Source organism: Delphinus delphis, chromosome 10 (assembly GCF_949987515.2).
Source record: "Delphinus delphis chromosome 10, mDelDel1.2, whole genome shotgun sequence".
Classification (NCBI taxonomy): domain Eukaryota; kingdom Metazoa; phylum Chordata; class Mammalia; order Artiodactyla; family Delphinidae; genus Delphinus; species Delphinus delphis.
Window position 1 is genome coordinate 65,912,999 of NC_082692.2, and position 12,422 is coordinate 65,925,420.

At 43.1% G+C, this 12,422-nt stretch overlaps 1 protein-coding gene across 4 annotated transcripts in view; it reads left to right on the forward strand.

Annotated features, from left to right (window-relative positions):
- The window catches only part of RBM6 (RNA binding motif protein 6), a 107,445-nt gene that overhangs the window by 71,409 nt on the left and 23,614 nt on the right, over positions 1–12,422 (forward strand). The window contains exon 1 of one of the 4 annotated variants that reach the window (XM_060022533.1): positions 10,584–12,329. The exons of the other annotated variants lie outside the window; for them this stretch is intronic. The gene's annotated coding sequence lies outside the window, so the exon portion shown is untranslated. Of the gene's footprint in view, positions 1–10,583; positions 12,330–12,422 lie in introns of those variants that run through there. 4 annotated transcript variants of the gene reach the window in all.

The window sequence follows — 12,422 nt, forward strand, 5'->3', positions numbered from 1 at the left end:
TTCTGGATATTAATACAACTTAAAAGTAGTTTCTGACTCTGTATTCCTTCTTCATAAGCCTTTAGTGATCTTTTTAGTTTCTGCATAATGTAGAAGTCTCTTGTTCTCCCAACCTGAGTAGCCTCTTGACTTGCCAGATTCTGGTACTTCTATTAGGCTTCTACCTTGTTATCTTTGATAGCAGATAGTAATATACTGTTTCTATTCTAACAGAGGTTGCCACATCTTGTTTGTTCTAATTTCCAAGTTTCTGTTTGATTCTTGTCCTCATACTCCAGGAATTAGTGAAAGGAATAGCTTGGAAAGTGCAAGGTAGGTTGTCAAGGGCCTTACATTTAGTCTTTAATTTAAAAACATGAGGGAACCACAAGAATGTAACAAAGTCAAAATGACACTATAGGGAAACTCTTCTTGTGGTAGTATATAGACTTGACTAGAGGGGTGAAACTGAAGAGGAAAAGGTCTTTTAGAATCTGGAGCAGAAATTGAGATGTGAGGAGATGATGGCTTCCACTAGGGGCTGGGAGCAGGTATGTAATGAAGAAGTCAGGTTTGAAAGAAGACTCTCTGAGGTTTGGTAACACTGGATATTGGACAGAGGGGCAAGAGGGAGGGTAGACTCAGAGGCCACTCAGAGGTTAGAAGAACGGTAGTACCTTGAACAGAAATAAAACATCTGGAAAAGGAAGGCATTTGGAAGGGAGGGACGAAGATGGTTGTTGAGTGTGAAGTGACAGCAAGACCTTTAGGTAACTGATAGAGATACAAGATTGATGCCTGGCAGAATAAACATGCAGTTTTTTCACTGTCATTTTTTGTATCTTTCGTTTCACTATTTAACTAATTTACAGCTTTCTTTTTATTTCATAGTCTTTACGGCAAAATACCTACCTCTGCCTATCACCAATAATTTCCAAAAGCATCTCTATCAGTTAGGATTAGATTTGGTGAGTGACAAAACACTAGAAATAACGGTGGCTTAAAATGAGGTGATTTATTTCTCTTTACCGTAAATGACGTCTAAGCCATCCAGGTTTTCTTATGGTGGTATGATCATCAGGGACCCAGTCTCTTTTAGTTGTGTAACCCTATCATCCTCAACCTGTGACTTCTACCTGCTTGAGTGTCAGCCATCACTTTGACTTGCTGACCAGTGGAAAAGAAGAAGGGATGAAAATGGACATGGTTCTCCCTTCAAGAATAGTTCCTGAACTTTGCAAGTACTATTTCTGCTTATGTCCAGTGTATTAGAATTTATGGCTTCACTTAACTGCAGGGAGGGCTGGAAAACTTCTTTATTTCAGGCAGCCATGTACCCAGTTAAAAATCAAGGGTTTGCTTCCAAGAAAAAGAAAGCAAATAGGCATTGGGAGACTACTTGTAGTCTCTTAATTTTCCAGGCTAAGAACCAGATTCCAAATTCTTTTAGGTTATGGAACTTATTTCTTCAAACTTTAGTTATCCTGATAATAATAATAAATATACTAAACAATAATAAACTATATAAATAAAATATAATTAAAATGTATGCTTCTGTTTTTGTATTTTTTAAAATGTCACATAGACTTATGACTAGTAGCTAAAGCTTATGATGTGGAATAGACCAGTGTTGATGTCAGTGTCTAAAATTTGAATATAAGATCAATAGATTCAGAAGCTAGAGAAGTTATAGTATGATAAAGACCATATTTTACCTAGGCAGCTTTGGATGTAGTTTTTCTGTATGAGTTATTCTACAACTTATTATATGTAAACTGTAAGATTTATAGAGGGCAGAAGTAGAATGCCCCATTCCTGAAGGCACTAGCATTTCTGCCAGGCCCATCTTAGCAAGAAAAAGAATATATCTTGATCTTATTTATTTCTGGCTCTCTTACTCTTATTTCTTTCTTTTTTAAGGTTTATGTATTATTTATTTATTTTATTATTTATTTTTGGCTGTGTCGGGTCTTAGTTGAGGCATGTGGGATCTTTTGTTGCAGTGCGCGGGCCTCTTTCTAGCTGTGGCATGCGGGTTTTCTCTTCTCTAGTTGTGGCGCGGAGGCTCCAGGGTGCGTGGGCTCCAGAGCAATGTGGGCTCTGTAGTTTGCGGCACGCAGGCTCTCTTGTTGACGCGCACGAGCTCAGTAGTTGTGGCGTGCGGGCCTAGTTGCCCCACGGCATGTGGGATCTTAGTTTCCTGACCAAGGATCTAACCCGCGTCCCCTGTGTTGGAAGGTGGATTCTTTACCACTGGACCACCAGGGAAGTCCCTCTCTCACTTTTTTTTTTTTTCAATATAAATTATTTTATTTTATTTTTGGCTGTGTTGGGTCTTCATTGCTGCTTGCGGGCTCTCTCTAGTTGCAGCGAGCGGGGGCTACTCTTCGTTGCAGTGCACGGACTTCTCATTGTGGTGGCTTCTCTTGTTGCGGAGCACGGGCTCTAGGCACGCGGGCTTCAGTAGTTGCAGCACGAGGGCTCAGTAGTTGTGGCTCACAGACTCTAGAGTTCAGGCTCAGTAGTTGTGGCACACAGGCTTAGTTGCTCTGCGGCATGTGGAATCTTCCCGGACCAGGGCTTGAACCCGTTTCCCCTGCATTGGCAGGCGGACTCCTGACCACTGAGCCGCCAGGGAAGCCAGCCTCTCTCACTTTTCTTAAGTGTGGTTTATCATTTTCTCCTCTCTGGGTCACATCCAGCTTTGTCCATTGTATGTGCTGCTCACAGTGCACTTTATACCTGGTGAACTGTGTCACACAGTTGACCTCTTAGCATAAACTTTCTCACTCTCCTTTTGTCCCTCTTCACTTCTGGCAATATTAAAGAACACTTTCCATTCTGTATTTCTCCTGATAAGAATTTCAGATAGAGATATGTGCTGTTTATTTGTTTAAAACTGTACTTGTTTGTTGTCCTAGTACTTTAAAAAATAATCTTCATGAGAGCCTTGCTAGGTTTTGTTCACCACTGAACCCCCCCATGCCTAGTCTGCTGTGAGAAAACAGTTGTTCTTGAATAATGAATACATAGCCTGTTCTGGCTACTGATTTTGGGGGATGAGGAGTCGGTAGGGAAAGGGTAAAGGCATTTTTTAATCTATAAAACTCTAGAAGTCTTTCCACAAGAAGAAATAATCTTAGTGTATTGAACTGAAATCTTTTGGAGAGGAGCCAGCTGTGTTGTAACGTTAACCATCTTCAAATGTCAAATTGGTTTGCGTTGCCTGACACATAGCCTTTTTTTTTTTTTTTTTTTTTTGCGGTACGCAGGCCTCTCACTGTTGTGGCCTCTCCCATTGCGGAGCACAGGCTCCGGACGCGCAGGCTTAGCGGCCATGGCTCACGAGCCCAGCCACTCCGCGACATGTGGGATCTTCCTGGACCGGGGCACGAACCCATGTCCCCTGCATCGGCAGGTGGACTCTCAACCACTGCGCCACCAGGGAAGCCCCACATAGCCTTTTGATAGGACAAAACATGAAGTTGGAACTTTCTTAAAAAATCTAGACATGCCTGCTATTCTGTGTGGTAGAAACCTCAAGATGCTTCCTGACACTGCTCAAGGCTCTCCCCTTTTTAATGTGTTTTTTTCCCCAGTTTTTCTTATAAAGAGGAGAAATTTTCAATTATATGATCACTTATCTTGGTTATTTTGGTGGTCTTCAAACAAATATAAGGGATGCCTTTTAATACATTGGATGGTGTATCTTAGGTCTTGAGAGTGTTTCAAGGCATCCAAGGGTTAAGTCTCTGTTATATTTCCAGGGCACACAGGTCTGACCAGGAGGGTTTCTTCATGGCCAGAGGCTGTGCCTTGGTAGCACTTGATAGTACCTCTAGCTGGGATAGTGTTAGAGACCCGCTGGCTTTGTCTTCTCCCAAACTCCTGGATTACCAGAGATTTCTGCGCTGTGCAGAGATCATTCCCTCATTCTCTATATGTATCTGTTGCAATGGCAGCCATGATATTACAGCTCAGCAGATGTTGCTTCCTCAGTATGGACTAATTTAATGTGGGCACATCTTCCATGTGAAAAGCCATCCCTTGTTTTTATTAGGGGCTGAAGTTTGATAATTCTGTTATTTGCATGTGAGAATGAGTAGATCTAAGAGTTAGGAGGACTTCCCTGGTGGCGCAGTGGTTAAGAATCCACCTGCCAATGCAGGGGACACGAGTTCAAACCCTGGTCCGGGAATATCCCACATGCCGCGGAGCAACTAAGCCCATGTGCCACAACTACTGAAGCCTGTGCGCCTAGAGCCCGTGCTCCGCAACAGGAGAAACCACTGCAGTGAGAAGCCCACGCACCGCAACGAAGAGTAGCCCCTGCTCACCGCAACTAGAGAAAGCCCGGGCGCAGCAATGAAGACCCAACACAACCAAAAATTAATTAATTAATTAATTAAAACAGTTAGGGATCCAACTTGTTCTAGTGGACCTTTTCTGACTTGAAACTTCCATTGTTAGTCTTGTAGCTTCTGTCAGAGTGGCAGTGGGTCTATAGCTTTTTGACTAAGAAATAAAGAATGGTGGGTGGTTACTTCTGCTAAAATGGCAGTTGAACAGTGAGTGTTCAGAAGTCTGGCAGCTTTGTATTTTATTCATCTTTTCAAGGCCCTGTTTCTGCAGAAAGTATGTTAGCAGGATTCTCTGAAGTGTCTGAGCCCAGAACACTGAAGCCAGAGAGGCTAATAGAGACCACCTTCAAGAGAGCTAAGATTCTTGGGTGGGAGGTAGTAGGTAAAGAGCCAGGAGAAATAATCTCTTTTCAATGGTGAGGCCAGAAGAATAGCTGCTGGTTCTTTGGGGGATGCCCGGGGAATATTGTGCAGCCTTTGTGGTAGGCTCAGCAGTGTGGCCTACTTGTGGGCCTCATCTGCTCTCTTGGCTGTTCCTGCTACCTCCAGTCGTCAGCTCTGTAAGAAAAAGAAATGAGAGAGAAATGGTTTGAACATTATTCAGCAAACAAAGCAAAATAAGAAGCTGTATGTTCTCCACATTGATTTTAGCAACTTGCTTTTTCTTCCCCTACGGTGACTCAGTTTAGAGACCTAGACAATGAAGCATGAGTATATGTTGAATTTAGGGTCCACTTTTCCCAGAAGAAAAGAGCCAGGGGATCTAGAACAATAGTCATCTTAGAATATGAAAGAATAAAATGGAGGTTATAGAAACCGGAATTCTGAAAGGAATTCTGAGGATATCAGTAAGATATGTTCAAACCTAATTTTCTAATTCCACTAAGAACTAGATGGTATCTTTATTTGGAAATAAGTAATTGAATAATCAGGGAAATCTTAACTAAACTGAGGTCTCTATAAACATTGGCTGAAACATTGTTCTAAAACATACAAAATTATAACAAACTGAAAGTTTCAAAAATATTTGCATTTTAGTGGTTCACAGTTGTTTGATTATTCTAAGCACTGTTAACTGGAGCTTGTAAATTGTTTCTTTATGGTAAGATATTTGTGGTGAGGGACTTTGCTGAGTGCCCCATCTGCCTGGCAGTCTCAGTCTTTGTAATAGGACCTCATCTTCTCACAAGGAACGAAAAGACTTTTGGCTGTTTTGATTATTTATTTGTTTGTTTGTTTATGTTTTCCCTCTTTGTTTTTGACTCAAATGACTCTTAGAATAGAAGTCTCTCATAGATCCCCTGGTAGATGAGTCTATCCATCCTAAGTCTGCCAGGACCTAAGTTAATGAAATCATCTCCAAGACTGCAGATCACTGATTTTCTTTCACAATGATAGAGGCATTTTATGGGATCTTACTTTAAAATACACAAAAGAATGGCAGGGAATGGTGGTGGAGTGGGTGGAATATATTCTCAGCACCAGATGCCTGTGTCGTCAGCGCCTGTATTGTGTTTCTGGAACAGAGACCTTACTTCCACCAACTCTGAGCCTGGTGAGTAGGGCCCAGTGAAACACAGGTCAGCCATACTGCTTCAAAGAGCACAAATAAGGTTTTAGTTTTAGCAAGAGGTAGGTTGTGTCCTCTTAGGAAATGACAGTTAAACTGGTCAGGCAGTAAACAGTGTTATTAAGTAGCATTTTAGAAAACATGTTTGTTGTGCTTTTGTCTGGAGAAGAAAAGATATCCAGATAAGTAGCCGCCCAGAGGGCAGTGTCTCCTTGCTCCTCAATCTTTTTTTTTTTTTTTTAACATCTTTATTGGAGTGTAATTGCTTTACAAGTGAATCAGCTATACATATACATATATCCTCATATCTCCTCCCTCTTGCGTCTCCCTCCCACCCTCCCTATCCCACCCCTCTAGGTGGTCACAGAGCAGCGAGCTGATCTCCCTGTGCTATGCAGCAGCTTCCCACTAGCTATTTTACATCTGGTAGTGTATATATGTCCATGCCACTCTCTCACTTTGTCCCAGCTTACCCTTCCCCCTCCCCATATCCTCAAGTCCATTCTCTACATCTGCGTCTTTATTCCTGTCCTGCCCCTGGGTTCTTCATAACCAATTTTTTTCTTTTTGGTTCCATATGTACGTGTTAGCATACAGTATTTGTTTTTCTCTTTCTGACTTACTTCACTCTGTATGACAGACTCTAGGTCCATCCACCTCCCTACAAATAACTCAATTTCATTTCTTTTTATGGCTGAGTAATATTCCATTGTATATATGTGTCACATCTTCTTTATCCATTCATCTGTCCGTGGACACTTAGGTTGCTTCCATGTCCTGGCTATTGTAAATAGAGCTGCAGTGAACATTGTGGTACGTGACTCTTTTTGAATTGTGGTTTTCTCAGGGTATATGCCCAGTAATGGGATTGCTGGGTCGTATGGTAGTTCTATTTTTGCTCCTCAGTATTAATTGGACCCTCAAGTGCTATTTTGTTTCTGGTGGAGTTTCCATCAGGTGGCTGCCCTCCTGGTGGCTCAGAGGGCAACTCAGCTTCTGTTGGGTGAAAGGCCATTCTAAGCAGAGGCTACATGGCAGTCAGTGGACCAAGCTAGAGTTGTTGTCAGTGGACCAAGCTAGAGGTGTCACAGAGCCTTCTGTGTACTTCCTTCAGGATTTTTGGCCTCTACTTCCCTCCTTCCTTCCTTTCCTTTTCTCTTTCTGTCTCATTCTGGTTTTGGCCTTTGGGGATACTGAGTTTTACAAGATGTTTGAACTGTAACTTATCCTTGTACCAGAAGGAATGAGCCTAGCTGCTATGCAAAAGAGTTCTATAAAAACTACCCTTTTATACTGAGGGAAATGACATATGGTCAGCCCTCCATATGCACAGGTTCTGCATCTGCAGATACAGAAGGCCAGCTATACTACACCATTTTATTTTGTTTTATTTTTTGTATAAATTTATTTATTTTATTTATTTTTGGCTGCATTGGGTCTTCGTTGCTGCACACGGGCTTTTCTCTAGTTGCAGCGAGCGGGGGCTACTCTTCCTTGTGGTGCACGGGCTTATTGCTGTGGCTTCTCTTGTGGAGAATGGGCTCTAGGCACACGGGCTTCAGTAGTTTTGGTTCGCGGGCTCTAGAGCACAAGCTCAGTAGTTGTGGCTCACGGACTTAGTTGCTCTGCGGCATGTGGGATCTTCCCAGACCAGGTCCCGAACCCCTGTCTCCTGCATTGGCAGGCGGATTCTTAACCACTGCGCCACCAGGGAAGCCCTACTAGAGGCTTTTAGATGAGACTTCAGCATCCTTGGATTTTGGTATCCGTGGGGGTCCTGGAACCAATCTCCCACAGTTACCAAGAGATACATCTGTTTTAAACCTGTTATTTTGTTCCTCTTGCTTTACTCTTTCAGCAGGTCCATTTGATTGTTGTTGGTGTTGAAATTCCTGGTAATGTACTTACTAGCAGCCCTCTTTGTCTTAGACACAGCACCTAAAGTAATTGTAGGTACTTTAAGAACATAAAGAGCACCTTGAGCAGGCCAGTTGGAGGATTGGCAGTGCTATCAAGAAACAGAGTCTTTATGGCAGTCTCTCTAAAAACTCCCTGTGGGGCCATTGCCTGTAAATTTCTTTAGACTTGCCTTGTGCACCTTTTCATCAGAAACCACCTGTTTTTTTTTATTTTTTGGCTGTGTTGGGTCTTTGTTGCTGCACGCAGACTTTCTCTACTTGTGGCGAGCGGGGCCTACTCTTCACTGTGGTGCACAGGCTTCTCATTGCGGTGGCTTCTCTTGGGTAGCATGGGCTCTAGGCGCACGTGCTTCAGTAGTTGCAGCACGTGGGCTTACTAGTTGCGGCACGCGGGCTTCAGTAGAGAAGCCACCTCTTTGGTGTGGCAAGTATTATGAGTTGACTGACACCTTGGAAGTTTAAAAACAAAGAAAAGCAATATGATGAAAAGAAAACCTGACATTCAGTCCCATATAAGTTGCTAACTAGCTCTATAATCTTGGGCAGGGTGCTCCATGTATCTCAGCCATACTTTCCCATGTGGAAGTAGGTATTATTTATGTCCTATTGTGAGGATTTATCAAGATGACATTTGTGAAGAATGCCTTTATAAACTGTAATTGCTTTGTGAATAAAGATTACTATCTCTGATAGACAGTACCAGTTCTCAGCCACCAGTAACTTGATTCTCCCATCCTGTGTTTGGAAGAAGCACAAATCTGCAAAGAGGGCTTGCTCATTTTTCAGCGTGAGTTGTATTCACAAGGCTCACATACTTTCCCCCTGCCTTTGATCCTGTCTGTCTCCCTCTCTCTCCATATTTGAATGGGGTGATCTTTTATGCCACACAGCAATCATATTCTCAATACAGAGTATAACTGTGACTCTGCTTGTGGGAGATCTTCAGAAAAGATGCAAAGCTGCTGGCCAGAAACGTTCTTTCCTTTCCATTTTCTCTTGTACCTCCCCAGTACCTTAAGAATCCTTGGGCTTGGTTATAAACCAGCTGGAAGTTACAATAGAGTCTCAATTCTCTGACCCAAGTCCTTTTCACAGGTTAACAGTCACAAAATGGAGTTATGAAGTCTCCAAGAGCAGCAGATGAAAAGGGAAATGGAAATGTGAATGTTGAATTTAGCAGCCCTCAGACCCAGAATATGCTACTCTCTAGTGTCCCTGAGGTGGAGAGTAAGGACTCGCTTTGCTCTTCAGGAGTGTGATTATCTCTTGCTGCTTGCAGCTTTTTCACATTAAGACCCTTTGAAATATACTTAGGGACACATATATGTGACTTTGTCAAGTGAGAGCTTTGGGCTTGGGAGGATTCTAGCAGGTTTTAATCTAATTTACGCCTAATCTAACACGACTGAGAAAGGGGGTGTCTTTGGTTTTACTTTCAAATATATGGTGGTACATCTTTAGAAGCCAGATGTGGTTAATCAGACTTGTCTTCATGGTACCTTTGCTTCAAGTGGCTTAATAAATAACCCAATAATTCAAATGATGAATAAAAATTCTAGTGTGTGAAGGTGGTGGGTAATAGACAATTAAAAGTGGTCATCCGGGCTTCCCTGGTGGCGCAGTGGTTAAGAGTCCGCCTGCTGATGCAGGGGACACGGGTTCGTGCCCCGGTCTGGGAAGATCCCACATGCCACGGAGCGGCTAGGCCTGTGAGCCGCTGAGCCTGCGCGTCCAGAGACTGTGCTCCGCAACGGGAGAGGCCACAACAGTGAGAGGCCCGCGTACCACAAAAAAAAAAAAAAAGTGGTCAACCAAAAAGTTACAAAATCATCCTACCCACTTATTAATCCAACTCCCCACAGGTTGTTTCCTTAGGAGACACTGGCATATCTTTATGAAATCTGAACAAAAGACCTGACAGGAATGGGGAGGAGTACAGTATAAGTCACGCCTGTGCTTGGTACATCTGGGCAGCCGCTGTATAACACCTGGGGAATCAAATCATAAATCAACCTGATTGTTCTTATTCGAGTTTTTTGTGTCTGTTTATTCTTTTTTTCTTAGAATTTTTTTAAAAACATATTTATTTATTGATTTGTTTTGGGCTGCATCGGGTCTTAGTTGTAGTACGTGGGATTCTCCACTGCAACACACAGGCTCCTCATTGCGGGGCATGGGCTTCTCTCTAGTTGTGGTGCATGGGCTCAGTAGTTGTGGGGCGTGGGCTTAGTTGCCCCGAGGCAGTGGGATTTTAGTTCCCCCACCAGGGATCAAACCTGTGTCCCCTGAATTGGAAGGCAGATTCTTAACCATTGGACCACCAGGGAAGTCCCGTGTCTGTTTATTCTTATTAAAACAGTTGGCTCCTGGGCTTCCCTGGTGGCACAGTGGTTAAGAATCTGCCTGCCAATGCAGGACACATGGGTTCGAGCCCTTGTCTGGGAGGATCCCACATGCCGCGGAGCAAATAAGCCCGTGCGCCACAACTACTGAGCCTGCACTCTAGAGCCTTCGAGCCACAGCTACTGAAGCCCGCGTGCCTAGAGCCCGTGCTCCACAACAAGAGAGGCCACCGCAATGAGAAGACCCCATGCAGCCATAAATAAATTTATAAAAAATCAATTCGCTCTGTTCTTCAATAGTGATGGGTTTAACAGCCATTTTGTATTCTTTAGCAGTGGTGTCTGGTAGCCTCATGTCTAACCATGTGCAGATTGAAAAGAAAGGGCCGCCTTAGTTGTAGGGGGCTCTGAGGAATAAGAAATCAGTGGTTAGGACTCTGCACTTCCGTTGCAGGGGGTACGGGTTCAATCCCTGGTCCGAGAACTAGGATCCTGAAAGCCTCGTGGTGCTGCCAAAAAAAAAAAGAAATCATGCATGCCATTGTAACACATGAATTGAAGGTAATCTTCTCAAATTGATATGCTGTGAGTACTCCTAGCAGGGCGAGTTCCCTAGCTTCGACAGAAAGTCATCAACAGCTTCTGGAACATCATATTTGTTATCTGATAAGTATAACGTGCTCCTTGCCTTAGGAATTCCTGAGTCTACTGATGCCTCCAAGTGGTACAATCAGAATTTGCAATTGACTGCAATTCACAGTATTGCCTTGTTCTGATGGCACTGTTCACTGTTCAAATGGCAACCCCCGTGTTTTATGGACTGGGTGTACAGGTGTACACGACAGCAGTACCTTCCTCTAGAGCCGCTGTGTGCTAAAGCACTCCAGTCTTCCAGGGATAGTTGGATCCATTCAGTCTTTTTTTCGTTCCATAACTGCTTATTAAGCTCCTTTTCTGTACCAAGTACTGAGCTTGGTACTGATAATAAAAGACCAGCAAGATTTAGCCTGGTTGATCAGATTTGGCCCAGCATTTGAAAACTAACACTAAGCGCTGTCATAAAGATACAGGTTCTGACATGCAGTGACCATTCCCTTATGAAAGCTTAGTCTTTCAGTAAATTGAAATGGAGTGTGAAGTATTATCACCTGACAAGCAAGTAAGATGAAGTGAGTAGCTAATCTGATGAATGAGTGACTAGTCCTTTTCTAGCACTTAGGGCTCGAAATACAGGTATTGAGCCCTAACTATATCCCATGCTAAGCACTTGACATGTATTAATTTACTTAATCTTCATAACCACCTTATGAAGTAGGTACTGTTATTCCTACTTTACAAATGAGGAAACTGAAGCGCAGAGAAGTTAAGGACCTTGCTGATGAAGGTCATGGAGTGGAGTCAGGATGCAAGTTTAGGGAACCTGACCCAGAGTCCATATTCTTAAATGACATGATATACTGCCTCTGGGTGGAAGGGTATCATCTTGACCAACCTCCTGTATAGGTAGAGCTTGGCAGAGTGATAATCCCCCGACCCTCCCTGTCTGCAGAGCTTTTTCTCTTTCCTGGATTGGCTCCTAGAGCAGATTACCTATCCCTAAGAGTGAGCAGGAGTTGCCAAATGCAGCAGGCAGTCCCTTATCTACAGCCCCAGAAGTGAATCTGCCTCTCCCTTTCACCAGCTGGGTAACCTTACCTCTCTGAGCATGTTTCGTCATCTGTAAAATGGAGATAATGATCATGGGATCATTTAGGGGTTAAATGAGATAACATACTTAACAGTTTCTGGCTCTGAGTAAGCACTTAAAAAATGTTAGCAAATTTTTATTATCATTGTCCTCTAGCCTTGAGAACAAACCATGAAACAGTTTCTCAGAGACCAGATTCTAGGACTTAGGTAGGTGGGCAGGTTTTTTTTTGTTTTGTTTTGTTTTCACAAGACAATAATTTTATTCTATGTATTTCTCTTGACTCTTTTGGTGTGAAAAGCAGAGAGGTAAAGCATTATTTGACAGATGTATGGATTCAAGCAAGAAACTGAGGTCCAATTGCAAAGAAATGCCTTGTATAACTCAGAGCCCTGTCTGAGGAGACACAGAGGACCCTAGAGGGCGGAGAATGAACACAGCGCAGGGGCTAGTTCCAGAGTCGCATCCTCGGTTAGTTCACTTGCAAGTGTGGGTGAGGGTCCCTTGTCAGTAGGCAGAGATTTTTTTTTCCTCTGCTCTAACACATATCTGCTGTCTAGTGTT